We start from the raw sequence: 21503 nt of genomic DNA, 5'->3' as shown, positions 1-21503 counted from the left end.
TGGGGTACAAGATTTAATAAGGCTTCACTCATGTGTCCAACTGAGAGATTGTTAGTGGAGAGCAAAGCTGAGGCTGTTGGCCAGAGACTATGGTTCTTCTCCATGTGAATCTCTCCTTATGATGACTTGAGCTTCCTTACAGCATGGCGGCTGAGTTCCAAGAAGGAGTGCTCACAGCAGCAAAGGTGAGGTCTGCAGATGTCTGAATCCCATCTCAGGAAATGACATAGTTTCACTTTCACATTTTACTGATCAAAACAGAGTCTAAGGCCAGCCCAGTTTCAAGAAAGGACTGCAGTATTCAATGTCAAGACAACATTGCTAAAGAATTTATGGGGTGGGAGAATGGGACATCTTTGGAAACAGAATTCGCCATGCACATTTTTCATGGGACTTGACCAAGTAATCATAAATAAACTTATTGTGAAGCTCTAGCAAATTAATACAGTGCAAATTGTTTTAAGAATATAAAGAAAATTAAATATTTGAGACATGGAATGAGATGTACACACAGATTGTCATTGAGAGACATATGTGTCATAAATATAGACACATGGTATTAGAAATAAAAGATGAAATTTTGCAATTTCCATAAATGTAGAGCAATTGGTTTTCAGGTGGAAAAGAAAAAATAGCTACTCACAATAAATTAAATATACATTAAGTAACTAAAACTTGAAAAACAAATATTTAATTTATTAATTGAATAATTTTTATAATAGAAGACAAAAAAGTGCAAATATTAAAGGAAAGAATGATAAAATGGATTTTGAAATAAAATCCTGTGCCTGGCCGGGCGCGGTGGCTCAAGCCTGTAATCCCAGCACTTTGGGAGGCCGAGATGGGCGGATCACGAGGTCAGGAGATCGAGACCATCCTGGCTAACACGGTGAAACCCCGTCTCTACTAAAATACAAAAACTAGCCGGGCGAGGTGGCGGGCGCCTGTAGTCTCAGCTACTCGGGAGGCTGAGGCAGGAGAATGGCGTGAACCTGGAAGGCGGAGCTTGCAGTGAGCTGAGATCTGGCCACTGCACTCCAGTCCCGGCGACAGAGCGAGACTCCGCCTCAAAAAAAAAAAAAAAAAAAAAATCCTGTGCCAAGCCAGCACGGTGGCTCACGCGTGTAATTCCAGCACTTTGGGAGGCCTAGGTGGGTAGATCACCTGAAGTCAGGAGTTCAAGGCCAGCCTGGCCAACATGGTGAAACCCTGTCTCTACTAAAAATACAACAATTACAGGGTGTGATGACATGTGTCTGTAATCCCAGCTACTTGGGAGGCAGAGGCACGAGAATCGCTTGAACTGGAGAGGCAGAGGTTGCAGAGAGCCAAGATGGTGCCACTGCATTCCAGCTTGGGCAACAGAATGAGACTCCATCTTAAAAAAAAAAAAAAAAAAAAATCTTGTGGTCAAAGACTACCTAAACACATCTGGAAAACAAGAAATTTGCAAATGAATTTGCAATGGATATAAATGGCAAAATAATAAAACCAATTATACGTAAATAGTTCTTAAAAGTCAATTTAAAACATTAGACAAAATGATAATAGGACATAAAAGAGAATAAGCACATTACTTACAATGACATTGAAATATCCAATAAACATATGGCAAGATGTTATGCAACTCTCTCATGATAGAAAGGCACATTTACTTATACACATGTAATTAACAAAATGTAAAGTGTATAAAAATAGAATTACCATATGATTCAGCAATCTCACTACTCACTATACAGCCAAAGAAAATTAAGTCAGCACTCCCATATGCATCGCAGCACTGTATACAACAGATAAGATAGGGAATCAAGCTAAGTGTCTATCAATAGAGGAATGGAAAAGAAAAGGTGGTACCTACATACAATGGAATACTATTCAGTCGTAAAAAATGAAATTCTGTCATTCACTACAACATGGAGGAACCTGGAGGCTGTTATGCTAAGTGAAATAAGACAGCCACAGAGAGATCAATACTGCATGATCTCACTTATATGTGAAGTCTACAACAGTTGAACTCATAAAAGCAGAGAGTAGAATAGTGGTTGGTCAAAAGATGCAAAAGTTTAGTTAAATGGGAAGAATAATTTCAAGAGATCTATTGTACTCATGGTGACTATAGTTAACAACAATGTATTGTCTACTGGAGAATTGCTAAGATACTAGATTTTAAATGTTCTCAGGCTGGGATGATAGCTCATGCCTGTTGGGAGGCTGAGGTGGCAGGACTGCTTGAGCTCAGAAGTTAGAGAGCAGCCTGGGCAACATAACAATACCCCATTTCTACAAAAAATAAACAGAATTAGCCAGGTGTCGTGGTGTGTGGCTGTAGTCCCAGCTACTCAGGTGGCTGAGGTGGGAGGATCTCTTGAGCCCTGGAGGTCAGGGCTGCAGCAAGCTGTGAACATGTCACTGCACTCCAACCTGGGGGACAGAGCAAGATCCTGTCTCAAAAACAAAAACCAAAAAACCACAAAGTTCTCATAAATATATACTATTATTTTGTCAATTAAAGATATATAAAGGAATAAAAAATGTAAAGTCTAACTCTGTGAAGTGTAAGGTTACAAGAGAATAGTGATTCCCATTCTTTTTTTTTTTTTTTTTAATAAACATTGCTACAACCAGTAGGGAGAGATATATACAATTATTTAGTAACATTGAAAAACAGTGAGTTACACACTCTGGCTCAGAAGCTGGACCGCTAGCTTCCACCCTTAGAAGTGTTCCTATCCTATGCACAAGAAGACATGTAGACCACCTGTATTAGTTGCTAGGTCTGCTACAGCAAACTACCACAAACTGGGTGAGGTTTTTTGGTTTATTTGTTTGGTTGTTTTAGAGACAGGATCTTGCTTTGTTACACAGGCTGAAGTGCAGAGGTGCAATCATGGTTCACTGCAGCCTTGACCTCCCAAGTTTGAGCTATTCTCCTACTTCAGCCTTGCAAGTAGCTGGGACTACATGGGCATACCATCACGCCTGGCCAATTTTTTAACGTTTTGTAGAGACTGGGTTTTCTGTGTCGCCCAGGCTGGTCTTGAACTCCTGGGTTCAAGCGATCCTCCCACCTTAGCCTCCCAAAGTACTGAAACTGCAGCCATGAGCCACTGTGCCTGGTCCAAACCGGATGATTTAGAACAATACAAATTTTATTTTTTCATGGTTCTGAAGACCAGAAGCATAAAATCAAGGTGTCAGCAGAACCACGCTTTCCACTGAGCCTCTAGGGAAGGATTTTTCTTTGCCTTTCTAGATTCTGGTAGCCCTAGATGTTCCTTGGCTTGTGGCCCTATTACACAGTCTTTCTTATATATAGAGTTCTCCCTATGTCTCTTCATATAACCCCCTCTCTGTGTGCATATGTGTCTGTGTCTCAAAAACCCTCTTTTACAAGTCATGTGGATTAGGGTGCATCTTAGTGACCTAGTCTTAGTTTGACCCCATCTACAAAGACTCTATTTCCAGATAAACTCACATTCAGCAGTACCGGAGGTTGGGACATCAACATGTCTTTTGGGGAGTGACACAATTCAACCCGTAACACCACCCTATTATCAGCATCTTTTTTAATGCTCCACCTATTTAAATAATATTCAGTCATTTAAGAATGAATAGACTTAGATATAATATCTTTTAAATTTTTAATTTATTAATATTTTAAAAATTATTTTTGGGGGAATCTTTAACTTTTTTTTGAAACAGGGTCTCACTGTGTTGCCCAGCCTGGAGTACAATGGTGCAATTATGGCTCACTGCAGCCCCAACCACCTGTACTCAAGTGGTCCTCCCATCTCAGCCTCTCAAGTAGCTGGGACCACAGGCTTGTGCCACCATGCCTGGATAATTTTTTTGACTTTTTGTAGAGACAGGGTCTTTTTATTCTGCCCTAGCTGGTCTCAAACTCCCAGGCTCAAGCAATTCTCCCACCTTGGCCTCCAAAAGTACTAGGACTACAGATATGAGCAATGCTATTCGGCCAGACATGATAATCTTACCCATTAATGACCTCTTACAATACTCATCAATGTGGTTAGAGCTTGAAAAAAAGTAAATAAACAGATGCTTATAGAGCTAATTGTAACAGTGTACAAATTGATGTACATTTTTAAATTAAAATTTTAAATAGACAACGGTGGGAATGATGAATACCAATCTCATCAAAGTAGTTGTCTTTGAATAGGAAGGAATGGAAGACCAGGACTGAAAACTAAAGGTGCTTCAATGATGTTCACAAAGTCTTATGAATTAACAATGACCACAGCAACTACAAAACACACACAAATGTGAAGAAAAGAGGATAAACCTACTCACATTTGTTTATTCTGAATGGTGGGTTCGTGAGCATTTGTTTTATTAGTTTGCACTTTGGATTAATTTTGAGATTTACCCAATGAAAGCAATAAAACATGGTCAAAATAGATGTAAAATAATGACTTACAAACTAGATCATGATATGAATGCCAAGAGAACTGGCATTATCTAATTTGTGTTTTGGAGAGCCACGGAGTATTCTTTAAATTCCAGTGGAATCTTGTGAACTTGTGTAATGTTAATTTGAACCTTTATTTGAAATGCACCCCCTTTTTTAACATCTTTGCAATCTCCTCTCACTCCCTTCCCTTCCGATTGGAGTCATAGTCACCATTTTGAAGAAGTTCAATTTATAGTGTGTATGCCTCTGAAACTTCATATGAAGCTGTAGTTCATATCAATGAACGAGTGAGGGAAATTGGCTATGCTCCTATTGATGTGGTATAAATCTTTAATATGCCTTATTTTTCTACTATATAAGACTGCATATTTTAAGTACACAGTTATATTAAAACCACAATGAGAAACCCTAACTTTAGGAGCATAAGTCTCTGATGATAGAAGAACATGGTTGAAGATAACAGTGTTTTAAAATGTAGGCACTTTACAGAATTCTAATTTGATGTAGCACTAATTCACTAAACTGTATTCAAATTATTTCTCCCATCTTTCCCCACTCATGAGAGTGAAGATGCAGAGTTCATCTTTAAGGTCCTATTTTGCTGGTTTCACCTCTACATTTTCACTGTGCATTTGCTTGGGAATTTAGCAAACATCTTCCATTGCATTTAATGTAAAGTGGCCTTCCAGAGGGAGGCGAGATGGCAGAGCCTTGGTTACATGATAAAACTTACTCTGTCCAGCGATGGACCGGTGCCAAGAGAAGAACTTCAGAGATAAATGATTTGTTTAAAGTCCAGTATTACACAGACAGTCCTGGCTGCAAACTAATGTACTGTAAAATTGGAAGTCAAGGGATCTCTGCTTCCCAACGGGGCATGGTAATCTCCTTTCCCTCTTGCATGTCCAGGGCAACTTGGATCATTAAATAAAGAAGTTAGGGAAGAACTCTTGGCAGTTCGCCTGTTGTTGCCTGCACATGCAACATTACTTCCCAGTATATTTTCATCTTTACCGTCTTCATTGCTTTGCACTGCTGGATGCTAAATCCAAAAAGTGCACCTGTCACCTCTCCTTTTATTTGAGACATTATGGCGCTGTAAGGTCAGACTTTAAGTTAGCTTCATGGGCTTAAAGAGTATATGTCAGGATAAAGAAGGTGTACTCCACTCACGCAGCCACTGAATTATCCAATCTCAGCTTCTTTCTACAAATCACCCTAGAACGATATGCACCTGGACTCAGGGTGATGATTCAGTAGTATATCAACAAAAGTGCATACAGGGTCGATAGTCATATTCAAGCCAACTGTTAATTAAACATAATAGGAGCCATAAAACAGTACCAAGTTCTGAGGCTCAAAATCATATTCAGTACTCCTCCCACTTCTCCTTTCAAAATTTCCAACACCTATTTTTCCCATCCCAGGATATTGTATAAATACAAAAGCAAAAGTATATATTCACATTCACTTACATCATTATTTTGCATAAATGTTAATATACCATACGTATCATTATATGTATGTACAACGCATGCTGCACAATGCATTTTTATGTAGAATGCACTTCTGCGTACAATGCATTGTGTACAACGCATTTGTATGTACAATGCACTTTACGTACAATGTATTATGTACAATTCATTTGTCATACATCAATAAATCTTGGAGACTTTTCATATTAGTACATAAAGCAAAACCACCTTCTCTTTGTGCACTTGCACAGTATAATAATCACTTGATGGAAGAAATAAGACAACTGTATTGAGTGGATCACAAAGAGCTTTGGCATTCTTCTAAGTTCAACTCCCTGTTGCCAATGTTTCCTAAAGAATTCTAGGCATTATAAACCCAGTTGGTGCCACACATATGATTTCTCTGATGATCTCTGTTTCCATTAATATCAAGTTCTTCTACATACCCACTTAGAGACTTTGGCATGACTTCCCTAAATTCACATTTTTCATGCCACGTTACACAGGTGAGGTGTACCCTCCTTTTCAAGGATCAAATTATATCCTCCCTTATTCCCAAAATATGTTAAGTACTAACCCCTAGTACTTCATTATGTGACCTTATTTGAAAATAGGGTCATTGCAGATGCAATTAGTTTAGAGTGAGGTCATATTGGAATGGGGTAGATTCTAAATCCAATATGACTAATGTTCCAGTGAGTAGACTGCCATGTGAAGACAGAGATGCACAGACAGAGCACCGTATGATGAAGAGTTAGAGACTGGAGTGACGCATCCTCAAAGCAGGAATGCCAAGGATTGCTGGCTACCACCAAAGCTAGGAGAGAAGCTAAGGATTCCTTCCTCAGAACCTCCAGAAGGAATCTACCCTGGCAATACTTTTTCGTAAAATTGGAAGGCAAGGGATCTCTGCTTCCCAATGGGGCATGGTAATTTCCTTCTATTTGTGCTTGTCCAGGGCAACTTGGACCATTAAATAAAGAACTACTGGCTTGTACCATTGTTACCTGCACAAGCAACACTACTTCCCAATATATTTTTATCTTTACTGTCTTTATTACTTTGCACTGCTGGATGCTAAATCCAGAAAGGCACCTGTCTCTAGAATTTTGGAATTCTGGCTTCCAGAATTGTGACGCAATACATTTCTATTGTTTTAAACTGCCCAATTTGTGGTTCTTTGTAGTGGAAGTCTTAGGATATTAGATTTCCCTAAATCTCCTTATAATTTGCTCTTTCTCTCCAGCTCCCAAGCACAGCTAAAATTCAGAGCTTTCATTAACGCAGAATCTCCTCCCAGAAACCAGTTCACGCCACCAAAATTAGGCACCTAAAATATGAATGTGCAGTTATTTCCCTCCTTGAGTTGCTCATATGACCACAGGTTTACCGGGGAGATTAAGCTGGAGCCTGTCATCTATTCAAGCATTGATTACCTGACTGATGGTGGATTGATTGAATAATTTATTGTAGGAAGCATTCACTGAATGCTTAGTAGATGTCAGGAATTGCATATGACTCCCCGCCCTCAAGTTAGCCAAGAAATACCTCTCCCCATCTCAGAATATTTCCCTGAATGTCATTTTAGAACTTAAAGTTCTACTTTTCTCGCTACTCCATTTGTGCTATTTCATTTGCTTGAAACCCCTGATAATCTTAATCTCCAGGATTTAGTTTAAGTCACATCTTCCCGTGAAATCATCTTTTATTCCTTAGAGACTGGGAAAATGTGCTTATCTTATTCCTCAGAGCAATTCTAGGAGGGAAAGTCTACCTTATTTTAGATGTTATTTTTTCAGATGAGTAATTATGAAAATCAGACCCAATTACAGAGCTTAAATACCCTGACTTGATCATTACACAATTCTATGCATGTAACAAAAGATCACATTTACCCCATAAATGTGTACAAATATTATGTATCAATTCATTTTTTAAAAGGATATTTTAAACTGTGAATTATGCTTCTAAATCCCAAATCCCATAATGCAATACAGTCCACACGCCTGGACAGAAAATGTCCCTAGCCTGGAGCCTATGCTTTACAAGGCACTGTGCATCGCAAACACAAGCCAACAATTAATTGCATATGGGATTAAGGATGGACAGCAGGAACCTGTCACTTGGGATCCAGGACTCAACTCAAACATGGTGTAACTGCCTCCCTGAGCATCTGTTCTCACAACTAACACCTTTTATGTCCCCAAAAACCTTCCCAAGTTTGACCAGTGAATGCTCCTGAAAGCAGAGGTGAGTTGTTTCAATGCCCCTAAGGTCTGTGAGTTATAGCTTAGACTTTTCTAAGATGGACATTGCTTTACTGCTGTGGTGTGTGGAAGGATCTGAGTTGCAGAAGTGTTCAGGTGAATGGCAAAAAATAAATAAATTAATAATTAAATAAATGTTAATTTGTCAAACACTTGTTCTCAGAGTCAAAATGCATAATAGAATCCTAAAGTGTAAGCTCTGGCTAAGAATGACTTTTCTCTTTACAAGTAGTTGCATTGTAAATGGTTCTATAAGCAGCTACATAGTATCCTAGGTTTGACCACCTAGACTGTAAAGTCATCACCCTCTTTCCAGAAAAAACCTAGGATCCTCAGATGCAGAGGATGGTTGAATAAAAAGTATCATTTCCAGCTGGGTGTGTTGACTTTTGCCTGTAATGTCAGCACTTTGGGAGGCCAAGGCAGACAAATCACTTGAAGTCAGGAGTTCGAGACCTGCTTGGCCAACATGATGAAATTTCATCTCTACCAAAAATACAAAAATTCGCCAGATGTAGTGGCGCACGCTTGTAATCCCAGCTACTCTAGAGACTGAGGCAGGAGAATCACTTGAACTTGGGAGGCGGAGGTTTAGGTGAGCCAAGATCACACCACTGCACTCTAGCCTGGGCGACCAAGCAAGACTCTGCTAAAAAAAAAAAGCATCATTTCCTAGCACTACCCAGTAAATTTTTACTCCCTTTCTTCATTTCCTATACTGTGGTACTGTGGTTCTAGATATACTCACAAATTAGCATGGTGTCTCCAAAAGCTGCACAAGGTCACTGACAAACATGTTGCAATATTAAAAATAATTACATTGCATGTATAAACATATGCAGATATTCCTGTACAATATGTATGGGTATACATATATGTGTTCTATGGATTCACATATATAGAACACAGGTATAAGTGTATATATGGAGTTCTATACATTGCATGGATATTACATGGAAATTGTGATAATCATTCCTTTAGCTACCAAGTAATGTTAAAATATTAAATTTTAGACTAAAGTTCATGTTTAAAACATAAATTGAAAGCTCCAATATTATTTAAATTACTCCATTTATAAAGCTTAATATTTATTCACTAAAATTTTATGATCTTTTGCTTTTTATTACATTTTTATGTATTTAAGCAAAACCCAACTTTTGGAAACATGAAACATTTACTTATAACGTTATTTTTTATGTGTTTTAACTTACATATGTGCTTTTAATTTTTTTACAATTACATTTAGTTTTTAATCATTCAAAACAGCACCAAATCAAACCTGCTGTTTTTAATTTTTTTTAAGTAAAGTGTTATCGGAACACAGACATGCCCTTTTTTTTTTTTTTTGCATACTGCCTGTAGCTTCTCTCACAAGGTAATAGTAATTGCTCAGTGCTTTCAATAATGAAATATTGGCAAGATTTATTGGAGACATCCAACTGGATGTTTACAATGGACAGAAACTGACATCAAATCAGTTAACTTGTAATCATTTATATAATTTGTTAGTGACTTGCCAAAAAATTTCATTCGAAGGGATGCTAAAACTGTAGAAACTGCAACAAAACAAACATCAAATTTTAAAAGCAAAGAGTCACCATCCTCCAATTTCTTCCTCTCTAACCTCCTCTGGGTCATAGTAACTTGCAAAGAAAACTGGTGAGAAGAGGAATCTGGGTTTCGCAATCAGCCAGTTACCATATTCTTCCTTGAATTCCAATTGGCACGTTTTGAACAGTGGCGTAAAATTGTAGGCATGAAGGTTGACCTCAGATGGCATCAGCCAGGGTGGGTATTTGTATGTTATTCCCCACAAAAGGAGACAAAAATCTACCAACTGAAGGAGAGTCACCCACAACGGAAAGAGCTATAAAAGAATTCCCAGAGAAGCCAGGTTGGTTTGTGGAAAGCTTTTGTTGTGATTCAGTTGCGATGGTTCAAAGATTATTCTCTGCTTAACTTTCTTCCCAGTTGCACTGAAAATACTTGCCAGTGGTGCTGGTGATTGCAGCGTTTACCCTGAGATAACTTTGCCGTGAAATATCTCGCTTTTATTATTATTTTTGCATCACCCTGGCATATCAACTTTGGAAACAAAATACATCATTCTATTTATAGCATTCTGTTTGCAGTAGTGATATTTCAATTTACGAAATGTAGTAATTCTCAGTCACTGAAAATGTCAAATCGTAGAAAATGTAACATTCCTATGTGTGATATTGACATCGTTCTCCAACAGTTGTTAGACAAAGACTCATTTGATGAATCCGATTTTTCGGAAATAGACGATTCTGATGATTCAGACTGTTCTGATGTTACTTCTCTTGAGAAATAACTCCGAGAACAATTTTTATATTTTATTTTCACATTGAAAATCATTCAGATTTGCTTCAGCCTCAAAGAGCATGTTTATGTAAAATCAAATGAGTGCTGGCAGTGGGGTACACTTTTTTAAAAAACAAGAAAAGGGAAAAAAGTGAAAATACATGTTTTTTGTTTCGTATTCTCACATGACCCCTGTGTATGATTCCTGCGGCTGCCTGGTAGGTTTATTTTGCTTTGTGTGTTCTAAAAAGCACGCTTTATGGATTGCCTATTGTGTGGGAGAAACTGTGTTGAGTACACACCCTCATTATGAGACAAGATAGTTCCCTTGATCCCTTCCTGGGACTCATGAAGGGGTGGCTAGCTTACTCAGCCTACAGCTCTCAAACCCCGTGCAGGACGGGGAGTAGGCAGGTGAGCGGGTGCAGGATCTGGGTCAAGCAAATGCCATACCGGCCCCGTGGCAGCATCTAGGGGTTATCCTTGACCCCTGCAGCCTCAGAGGGCATGTGTTGCAGTGTGCTCCTTTAGCTTTGCTGTCCGTTGATGGCTTAAGTGTGAAATAGCTCAGTGGAGAGTCAGCGTGACAGCCTCTTGCACCCACACCTGGGTTCTTGTCCAAAGTCCAGGAGGACTGAGGTCGTGCGAACAAATTGGAGGGTGATGAACATGAAGGATTTCATTGAGCGATGAAAGTGGCTCTCAGCAGGAAAAGGAGCTGGAAGGGTGATGGAGCGGGAAGATAATCTTCCGCTGGAGTTCGCCCATCGCCAGCTGAACTTCTCTCCAAAGTCCCGCTGTCAAGCTGTCCCTCTGAAATCAAGCTGCCTCCTCTCCGATGTCCGGCTGCTGCTTCTCTTCTCTCCTTCTCTGTCACTGGCCTCTGTTCCCTTGCCAGTGGAGCTGGGGGTTTTTATGAGTACAGGGTTAGGGGTGGGGCGGGCCAGGGTGGTTTTGGGAAAGGCAACATTCGGGTGGGAAAACAGGGATGTGAAGTTCCCATTTAGGGCCATGGGTCCAGGCTTAAGGGTAGAACCCTTGCTAGGGACCCCACCCTTTTCTAGCTAGTATTTTGCTGCCTCTTGCCCATATTGATTAGAACTGGGCCCCCAATATGGGAGCCCCTAGCTACATGGGACTCACACACTTGAAATGTGTGCAGTCTCAGTCATGACGTGCTTGTAAGCTCAAAATACTTAACACACTTTTAACTCTTCATACGATAAAAGTGCATTAAATACCTCATTCTTATTTTATATTGATAACATGTTAAAATAATAATATTTTGGGTGAATTGGGTTAAATAAACGATATTTTATTCAGCTTAATATCACCTGTCCTTGAGTTGCCTATGGTTGCAGTAACAAAACACCACAGACAGAGTAAGTTAAACAACACGAATGTATTCTCTCATAGTTTTCAAGGCTGGAAGTCCAAGATAAATGTTAGAAGAGTTGATTCCTTATGAGGGATAATTTTTGCTAAGGGTTTTGATATGCAGCAAATATTAATCAACTCTTAAATGTGGATGCAGTGCCCATGGGTCTCCTGACTAATGAGGAGTAGATGAGGAGAATTTTTTTTTTTTTTTTTTTTTTGAGACGGAGTCCAGCCCGGGCTGGAGGGCAGTGGCCTGATCTCGGCTCACTGCAAGCTCCGCCTCCCGGGTTCACGCCATTCTCCTGCCTCAGCCTCCCGAGTAGCTGGGACTACAGGCGCCGCCACCTCGCCCGGCTAGTTTTTTGTAGTTTTTGGTAGAGACGGGGTTTCACTGTGTTAGCCAGGATGGTCTCGATCTCCTGACCTCGTGATCCGCCCGTCTTGGCCTCCCAAAGTGCTGGGATTACAGGCTTGAGTCACCGCGCCCGGCGAGGAGAATTTTTTCTAAGGGTTCAGCCTCTTTGCTAGTTTTCTAAAGGAACAGGTATCTTGCAACTCTGATTTCTTCTCCAATTTTAGCATAGTACTTTTCATAGCTTTGTCTGTAAAAGTGTCTTTCATATGACATTTTGAAAAACATTACAATCAAAATCTACAAATTTTTCATGCATTTGTTGGATAATATTCCTAAAACTTGCCATATGAAAAATGTTCCTTATTCCAAATATACATATTCGGAAGATATGTTATTTTTTGGAAACATAAATGGATATCTGGAAGCTCTTCAAATTCAGATTTCTAACAAACAGCCCTTCTGAAAAGAGGAAGATTGAAATTTGAGGCCGGGCGCGGTGGCTCAAGCCTGTAATCCCAGCACTTTGGGAGGCCGAGACGGGCGGATCACGAGGTCAGGAGATCGAGACCATCCTGGCTAACACGGTGAAACCCCGTCTCTACTAAAAAAATACAAAAAACTAGCCGGGCGAGGTGGCGGGCGCCTGTAGTCCCAGCTACGCGGGAGGCTGAGGCGAGAGAATGGCGTAAACCCGGGAGGCGGAGCTTTCAGTGAGCTGAGATCCGGCCACTGCACTCCAGCCTGGGGCGACAGACCAAGACTCCGTCTCAAAAAAAAAAAAAAAAAAAAAAAAAAGAAATTTGAAAAAAAAAAAATTGACAGCATATTACATAAATCTGTTTTCAGGGTTTTAAGGGAAAAAAACATTAGTTTCTCAATTTTCATGATGACAGATTTTGCCATTTGCAAAGCAGCCTTCAGTTCGCAATAAAATATATTATTTATGTTGAAGAGCTTTGACAATTTTCAGACAACAAATATTAAATTTCATGGAATCAGCATTTAACTCTTAAAATCAATAATCTTACAATTTAGAGAATGTTTAATTCACTCTATTCAAATTTTAAGCAGTTGTATGACTTCTTTTTTATTTTTTTGCTAATTCCAGGTTATGTATGACTTCCTAATATACACAAAAACAAAATGAGACACACAGAGCAGTGTCTAATATAAGAATGAGAAACAAATTTACAGATGTCTGTTCATGAAAACTGGAGAATGGAAGCTCTTTTTGGGAAAGTATCCTAGTTTTCTGAGTGGAATGTTATTTTCTAAATAAACTTTTTCATTGCTCATTCTGCATCTTGCTTGCATAAACCTTTCCAGGTGGGTCAGGAGACCTTTGGGAATTCTCGCATGCCAGTAAGCTTCCTGGCCGTTTGCCATGGGTGATACTTCATATATCTGTGCAGGTATGGCTTCAAACACTGCATTGAAATCCCTCCAGCAGGTTTCACAGCAATCATTCTATTCTTGAAAGATCATTTTTGACAAATTGCAACTTGGGATGCAAAGGGAGCGTGATATGTTCTTCAGCATGTGGATATCTTGGTCCTAAAAAGTTATGCATTTCAACATGTCTTAATATTTCTACTGGTGGTTAAATCCAGCTATAGCTTTTGGTTCTCCAAATAAGAGAAGTGGGAACTGCTCTCATGGCCAGTCAGCTCAGGTATAAAGCTGTGAGTCAGGCCACCTCATTTTGTATCACACTCTGTTCACAGTGCGAAGCCACTGACCACCCATGATGACCCCTGGTCACAGATGACCCATAGAAGTGACTCCTTGTTCCCATTCCTAAATTAGGGGCTGGGAGAGGCCAACTTCAAAACTGGCCACTGCTGCCACTGAGATGTTGAAAAACATCTCAACAGCGAAAAGGTAGTGAAGTTGATATCCAATCACTACTGAATTCAAATTTTTATTGAACCTTTTCTTTTTTATTACTTCTTTTTAATTATTTTATTACTCTAATAATTTTATTAAAACTTCTACAAATTTTATTATAAGTTTTCTGTTAATTAGCAATATTTCTCTGAATCCAGACAGTGGTAAGGGCTGCACAGTATTGGAAATGTACTTAATGCCATTGTATTGCATCCTCTAAAATGTTTTAAATGCTAAATTTTAGGTTATGTTTATTTTACTATCATGAGGTTTTAAGATTTACTGCACGGCATGATGATGATAATTAATAATAATGTATCTTATGCTTGAAATTTGCTAAGAGAGCACATTTTAAACATTCTCACTGCAAAAATGAGAAGTGTATAAGGTGATGGATACAGTAATTAGCTTGATTTAATCCTTCCACCATGTATACATATGTTTAAACACCACACAGTACCCTATAAGAAAAAAATAGCGAGATTTTTTTAATTCATAAAGCAATTATGGAATTATTTTGTAATATGTAAATATAGTTATGTAAAATATATAGATGTAATATTTTAATTAATAGAATTATGATTTCATTAATCATTAATTTTTATCTATCTATCTGTCTATCTATCTGTATGTATTTCTGCTTTCTGCCTTTTGGATTTCAGACTTGATCACCCACTACCACTCCAAGAGAACCAATGCACATAGGGAAGAAGAAAGAAGCATCCTGTTGCCTGTTCATTTATCTCAATGACCAGGCAGCTATTTCCCAACTGAAAAAAAAATCACCTTAAAAGCCAATTCTGTACATTTTTATAGAAAATGATTTATTTGAGAGTCCTCAAACATACCCAGCATGTTTGAAGCATCATGTCTGTCTGGAGTTATTGCAGAAATGACGATTATGACTTCTGCAAAACAGTCGTTAGAACACGTGTTCTTCAGTCTACCCCCAAAACCACCAAAGAAACTTGAAATAGGAAAAAACATGCATCACTGCTTGGATCTAGACAGCTGGCCAAAGGTGACAGATAGTTGGCAAATTTTTCTAGTATAGGAAGACATCAGATGGAAACAAGTCAGGGATGTCCACAATGGCTCTTCCTCAGAAAGTGGCTTGATGTTGTCAAAGGAACAGAGAGCAGATTCTGCAACTTATTTTTAAAAATTGTTCTTACAGTCATTTTCACCCGTCCATCATTTCCATTTCACCACCAGTTCTCTGGCCATCACCTGCTTCTCTTTCTGCTCATCATCCTTCTAGCAACAAGAGTCCAAGATTTGAATGATATATTCCCAACCTGGGCCACTGCACTGTCTTCTCCTTTTTTTCATAATTGCCCCAGGTGCTTCAATTTTTCCCTTTGTACATCCCTGGTGTAGGCTCCGCAGTAATTATTTCAACCTCTCTCTCGCTTTGCTCCCTCTCCGTGGCACTAACCTGGAAATACCTGGCAGGGCTTACAGTGAACTCCCTGCTGGCTCTCACACTGCCTCTGACAGCCGAATGTGGCTGGAAAACCAAAACACTCCTCCACACAGCCAGCTGCATGAGGCAGGTAACAACGAATGTTGGCTTCAAATTTTCAAATAATACATTGTAAGGATCTGGCTGCAGGTTTTTTCTTTTTCAATGGCAAGAATATATGCAACAGACCAATAACATTTTTTACATTTATTAATTCTCTACAAAACTTTTGGCCTATTAACATGCTGCCACTCTGAGATCCAGTGCCCTGGGATACTTACAAACTTTCTTTTCCATTCCTAATTCTAAAATAGAAGCAGCAAATGTTTCTCTTTTGATTTCTAACTATGAGCAACTTCAAAGGTTTTATAAGGCAGGTGGGATGAATGGAGTGGTTTAGGAGGCTCTGAATTTCCAGAGGTATACTGGGTCCACTTTCATCATTCAAAACCTTTTCAAGAAAACAAATCATTCTTCCAAAAAGATACATGCAAGTGCATGGCCATCACAGCATTATTCACAATGGCGAACACATGGAATCAGCGTAGATGCCCATCAGTGGTGGACTGGATAAAGAAAATGTGGTATGTATACACCATGGAATACTGCACAGTCAAGAAAAAGAATAAAATCACATCTTTTGCAGCAATATGGATAGAGCTGGAGGCCATTATCCCAAGTGAATTAATGCAGAAACAGAAAACCGAATGTTCTCATTTATGGAAAAAAAAAAAAAAAGATAACCTGAATGTTCTTTTTTACAAGTAGGAGCTAAAAATTGGGTACTCATGGACATAAATATAGGAACAATAGATACTGGGGAATACTAGAGGGTGGTGGGAGGGATGGGGGCAAGGACCCAAAGACTACCTATTGGGTGCTATGTTTACTACCTGGATCCATACCTCAGACCTCAGTATTATGCAATATACTCTGGTAACAAACCTGCACATGCATTTCCTGAGACTAAAATAAAAGTTGAAAAAAAATAAATACATACATAAATAAAAATCTTTTCAGCAACTCCATGGAAGAGATAAGTCACCAAGAAAGGAGACTGGAAACAGAGTGGAAGAAAATGAATTTTAAGGAAAGGAATCGCTGCTGCAGTGCAGCTGACTGTTTTGTGAATAAGCTGTTGATGTTGATTGACATATTTAGTATATCTCACTTCATCCAGGTTATATGAAAGATTCAGTTATTATGTGGAAAACAGACGTTTAACATGCTTATATATTTGAATCAAGTTATCATCTCATGAACGCGTCCACCCATGCCATACTAGGCAATTTTTTTTCCAATTCTGCTTAATTTACTATGTTAACATCTAGCTTCGAACCTTCGGGTGGACAGAAACTCAGACCTAGAAAAGCAAACTTCACGTGTTATCACGGTTTCCTCAATTAAGTTGTTTACAAAACTGGATTACAGGGAGATTTTACTCTCATCTTTCATTTTCCCTCTTAACTAAGTAACCTTAGCCACTGGGAGCTTAATGGGACATCGTGAAGTCTCTCCCTAGAGATTATAACCAAACCACCACCACCACATTCTACATATGCTGCATTTGTGAGAATAGAAAATACAGTGAATAAAAGAAAAGGCATTTTTTCTGATTCCTAGGGAATGTTTCTGGAAGAGCAAAATAGATATTTCATATGTTTCAACCTATTCATCTTTTTCATCCTTCTTGAAAAACTTAATATATGAATATTGAACAAACTTACCATTATATGTTCTTAACAATAGAAGGAATCCACTTTGAAATAGTCAAAAATATATTCAGAGAGCTATTTTTTCTGATGAATTGGGTTAGACTGGAAATGGATGCATGCTCTGAAATCAACTGCTTTCTAAAGAAAAAGAAATCTCTTTCTTTGAACTGTATCTGTAATTTTAGGCCTGCTGTACCTTCATTTTCCCCTCTTGGACTGCGTCGGATTAGCAGTTTCCCAGAGCACACACTCTGTGTAAAGACTTAAGACGTAGTCAACTGCACAGAGACAACATATCCAGTGGGAACTCCCTAAGCATTTCCATCTGCTATTTATAAAACAAGTTTGGAAGAAACCAACAGCACATGTAGGGTAACTTGTCAATGATTCATTGCAGTGACAGGTTATGGTGTTATTGGGTTAATATCAAGCATGGAAAAATCCCCGGCCCTGAGTGATTCTGCATCATGAATTTGACTGGAATTCACATCAGAGTCCTCACAGTGGCAATGCATAAGACGAGATGGGCTGGTGGGCTGCCCTGCCATGGTGGCAACATCAATAGCTTTTTACACAGCCTTTCATGTAGAGACTCTGTCCAGACAGCAAAATGAGAACCATGGGGTGAATCGTAATGGCCTGTCTGAGTGCATGTTCTCTGGAGGCATTGGATTCTTATTTATACGGCCATCCTTGGCTATTTATCTACGTTTCAGATGTGAAAGCAAAATCTGCAATTCTCTTTCATCATAGCTGACAGCCATGCATACCCCTTCCTGGGAGAACTAGGAAACACTTCTTTCTGAGCTGTGTGTGATTTTATCCCCAAATAATAATTTACTGACCTCTATCAGGGAAATCCCACTAACTTAAAAGCAGCAACTTTATCATTCACCAACACTTTCTTGTATTTGCTTTTTATTTTATTTTCGTGCTACTTATAGATGTTTCAATGTTTTCTGAGTTTACTTCTTTGCCTTGCGTATTCTTTACTTACACAGCCCTACTGGGAAAAGGGAGACAGAGTAGAATGAAAGGAGTTTTGCATTACATGTTTTAGAACTATCTTTTAATACATTCCCAATGGTGTACAACAATCACCTCTCTCTAGTTCCACAACATTTGTGGCACTCCAGAATGAATTTCATAGCCGTTAGCATTCAATTCCTAGTCCTTTCTCCTCCCAGCCCCTGACAATTATAATCTACTTCCTGTCTCTATGGATTGACTTATTTTGGATACTTTCTACAAACAGAATTATACATTATGAGGCCTTTTGTGTCTGGCTTCTTTCACTTGGCATGATGTATTTGAGGTTCATACACATTTGACATGCATCAGTACTTCATGACTATTTAGGGCTGAATACTATTCTATTTTATGCATATGCAACATTTTGCTTATCCACTCATCTGTTGAAGGACGTTGAGTTGATTGCATCTCTTGACTATTATGAACAATGATGCCATGAGTGTATGTGCGCAGGGAGCTGTCTGTGTCCCTGTTTTTAATTCTTCTGGGTATATACTTATAAGTAGTATTGCTTACTCACTTATTCGGCCATCACTGGCTATTCATTTACGTTCCAGCTCTGAAAGTGAAATCTAGCTTTTCTTTCATCATGGTTGACAGCCAAGCCCACGCCTTCCTGGGAGTAGAAACTAGGAACTAGGAAATGTTATTTCTATATGTGATTTTATCCCCAAATAGTACTCTACTAACTTCTATCAGGAAGATCTTGCTAACTTAAAAGCAGCAACTTTATTATTCACTGAGACTTTCTTGCATTTGCTTTTCTTTTTATTTTTCTGCTACTTGTAGATGGCTCAGGATTATCTGAGTTGATCCTATGGTCATGTCATGTTCAAGTTTTTGAGGAACTTCTATGTTGTCTTCCATAGTCATTGAACCATTTCATCCATATAGGAGTATTCCAATTTCTACACATTCCAGTCAATACTAATTTTCTATCACCAATTATAGTCATTCTAATAAGTGTAGTTACATTTTAATTGAAATCCATTTTAATTTCACTATTGATAACAACTTTAGTATAGGAAACTAGTTGTGTCTTAATATACCAAATTAGAAGCGTTACATTTTTCTTGAGTTTTATTTTTTAAAACCACAGTAAACAAATAGCCTTAAATGATATGCCCCCACTAGTTTTAGAAGTGGCCATCTCTTTCCAATAGTTTACAAAAAAATGAGGCCAAAAACGTAAGTGCTTGCATAATCTAGGGGCTTTTGAAACAAAGCCATGGGAATGTTATTCAGAAATAAAAATTATCCTTCACGAGGCTAGGAACATAGCTGACTTAACAGAAAGTAGATGAAGAATCGTTAGCAGTTGCCTTTGTTTTTCTCCTCATATGGTTATGATGTTTTGACTTCTTCCTTTCTAAGTAAAAAGCAAGTTTCAGAGGAAAAATAAAAACACTTCATGTTGAAACTCTCAATTTTTCCACTCAAGATCTCAGATTCATCTACATACAAAGAAAAAAAATTAAAGCTTGATGTCTGCCTTTTGGAAGAACCCAAATTTTAATATGAAAGGTTATTTTAATTGACTGTATCTTCTCCTGAGCAATCTGGACATAAGGATTCTTGTGTTTTATTTATTTATTTGTTTGTTTGTTTGTTTTTTAATTTTGGGACAGGGTCTCTCTCTGAGGCTGGAGTGCAGTGATGCAATCACAGCTCACTGCAGCCTCAGCCTCCTGAGTTCAGGCAATCCTCCTGCCTCAGCCTCCTGAGTAGTAGCTGGGACCACAGGTGTGCACAACATGCTTGACTATTATTATTATTATTATTATTATTATTATTTTGGAGACAGAGTCTCGCTGTATCCCCCAGGCTCAAGTGCAGTGGCACGATCTCGGCTCACTGCAAGCTCCGCCTCCTGGGTTCAAATGATTCTCATGCCTCAGCCTCCCGAGTAGCTGGGATTACAGGTGTCTGCCAACACACCTGGCTAATTTTTGTATTTTTAGTAGAGATGGGGTTTTGCCATGTTGGCCAGGCTGGTCTAGAACTCCTGACTGCAGGCGATCAGCCTGACTTGGCCTCCCAAAGTGCTGGGATTGCAGATGTGAGCCACCATGCCCGGCCCTTATTTTTTTTAAATGATCTGTAGAAATAGGGTCTCTCTCTGTTGCCCAGAATGGTCTTGAATTAGGCTCAAGTAATCCGCCTGCTTCAGCCTCTCAAAGTACTAGGATTACAGGCATGAGTCACTGTGCCCAGCCTATATTCTTCTATTTTAGTTTGTTTTATTGCACATGAGGTTTGTGTACATACCATATATATAAATATAAATATAAAATTATGTATGTATGCATATGTATATATGTAATTATGCATTTTTCTTCAATTTACTTAGGTTGTATAGGTTTGTTATTAAAATTTCACATTTTTATTAAAAAAATACAAAAGAACTTCATCTTTGCTTAGGCTTTTAGGAAACTGAATTTGAGGCCATAAAACTCGTGCATGAACACATTTTCAGCAAATGCAATTCCAGGGACGAAAAGTTAGGGGCAAATGAAGTACAATGGGGAAAGAGAGGTGAATCTCAGTGTGCAAATTACACAGCTGGCCACTCCTTCAGAACAAGCTGAGAGCACAATCTTTTCATAGAGGCTTCATGGATCCCTGGCTACTAAAGACTCTCTCGAGGGGAAAAGCAGAGAATAAGTTATTATTGTCAGAAGCTCCCGTATTTTCAAAATTATCCTCAAGGAGCATCAGTCCCTAACACTTCTGAATTCTTCAGTGCAGTTCCTGCAATAAGGGGCAGTGAGCTCTGAACCAAGACTCCCTCCCACTTGGTCTTTAGTACCCAGCAGTCTCCTAGACCCCCTGTGGACATTAAACTGGCTCAGCAGCCTTGTAGGATTCAGAGACAGCAGTGAGCCGCAGACCAAGGTGCAGCTGAGGGTGCCTGAGAACCAGAGAGCAGAAACCCGAGTGGATTTCAATCTGTAAACATAAGCATCACTTTGCAAAGACAGTCTTCCAATGGCCACGGATCCCACCATGGTCAACTGCCTTGAGGTGGATGGTATGCCTGCTTTATCATCCCAGGAAAAGCCTAGTAAAAGGTTTCCAATTGTGATAATTGTTCATGATTTCTTTTTTTATTTTTTAAGCATAGGCTGGGTTTGTAAAATTTGCTTTTGGTAAAAATGCAGCTTTTTTCT

The sequence above is a fragment of the Trachypithecus francoisi genome, unplaced genomic scaffold (assembly GCF_009764315.1).
Source record: "Trachypithecus francoisi isolate TF-2019V2 unplaced genomic scaffold, Tfra_2.0 Lachesis_group6, whole genome shotgun sequence".
Taxonomy (NCBI): Eukaryota; Metazoa; Chordata; class Mammalia; order Primates; family Cercopithecidae; genus Trachypithecus; species Trachypithecus francoisi.
Note: the sequence above shows the minus strand (reverse complement) of the source record.